Source organism: Arachis hypogaea, chromosome 20 (assembly GCF_003086295.3).
Source record: "Arachis hypogaea cultivar Tifrunner chromosome 20, arahy.Tifrunner.gnm2.J5K5, whole genome shotgun sequence".
NCBI lineage: Eukaryota > Viridiplantae > Streptophyta > Magnoliopsida > Fabales > Fabaceae > Arachis > Arachis hypogaea.
Window position 1 is genome coordinate 72,626,946 of NC_092055.1, and position 1,353 is coordinate 72,628,298.

At 42.9% G+C, this 1,353-nt stretch overlaps 1 non-coding gene across 1 annotated transcript; it reads left to right on the top strand.

Moving 5' to 3' along the window:
- Positions 1–867: 867 nt before the first annotated feature.
- On the top strand, positions 868–974 carry LOC112788593 (small nucleolar RNA R71). Its single transcript, XR_003195953.1, has one exon. It is a non-coding gene; the product is annotated as a small nucleolar RNA R71 (small nucleolar RNA).
- Positions 975–1,353: the final 379 nt, after the last annotated feature.

Genomic DNA, 1,353 nt, shown 5'->3' on the forward strand with positions numbered 1-1,353 from the left:
ACCATCTTGCAATCTTCCCATCTGACTTTCTTTGCTTCACCTCTTGGATTTTTCTCTGTGTCACTTGGGAAGCTATCAGTAGGTTTGGGAATCTTCTCAGATAGGTATCCCACTTGAAATTCCAGCTTCTTGATGGTGTCTCCCTAATTCTTGATATTGGCTTGCACCTCCTCTTTGAACACCTTGTTATCTTGAATCTCCTTGCATATGCCTTCAAGTAGAGTCTCAATCCTTGATAGTCTTTCTTTCAATGATGGAGAGTTGAGATTGGAAGGATGAGAAGGGCCATTTTGACTTTGGTATGGATATTGAGGTGTGTTGTTAGGTGGGTGCTGATATGATCTCTGTGTGGAATGTTGGTGAGTTGCATTGTTACTGGGGTTGTGGCATCTCTGATCTTGGCCTTGATCTTGTTGATTTCCCCACCCAAAGTTTGGGTGGTTCCTCCAACCAGGATTATATATTTTGGAGTATGGGTCATGGTGCTGCCTGTGTGAATTTCCAATGTAGTTGGCCTGTTCCTGATCACCCTCTGCCTCTTTATTCACTCCTTCTTGAGTTGTTGCTGAAGTGGTGATTGCTGCTACTTGATTCCTCTCCATCTTCTTGGTGAGGTCAGCTAATTGCTTGGTAATCATCTATTTTTGAGCTAGCAGTGCATCCACATTGTTCAGCTCTATCACTCCTCTAGTGTTGCCTCTTTCAGAAGCATAGAAATAGTCATTCTCAACTACAGTCTCAATGACATCTATGGCATCTTCAATGGTTTTCTTCTTGTTCAGAGATCCCCCGGATGAGTGGTCTACTACCTTCTTTGATTCATACGAAAGGCCTTCATAGAAAATGTACAACTGCACCTATTCATTGAACATATCTAGCGGGCATCTTCTTGTCAATTCTTTAAACCTCTCCCATGCTTCATATAGAGTCTCACCATCCTGCTGCCTGAATATTTGTACCTCAGCTCTCAACCTGTTGATCCGTTGAGGAGGATAGAATCTTGCCAAGAACTTGTTCACCACATCTTCCCAGGTTGCTAAACTCTCCTTTAGAAAGGATTCCAGCCATTTAAATGCTTTGTCCTTGAGTGAGAAAGGGAACAAAAGTAGTCTATAAGTGTCAGGATGAACACCATTAGACTTCACAGTATCGCATATCCTCAGGAAGGTAGTTAGATGTTGGTTGGGGTCTTCTTGGACACTTCCTCCGAATGAACAATTGTTCTGAACAAGGGTGATGAGCTGTGGCTTTAGTTCAAAGTTGTTGGCATGTATGGTTGGCCGTTGGATGCTACTTCCACAGTTTTCTGGGTTTGGATTGATGTAAGAACCCAGAACTCTTCTCTCTTGCCCA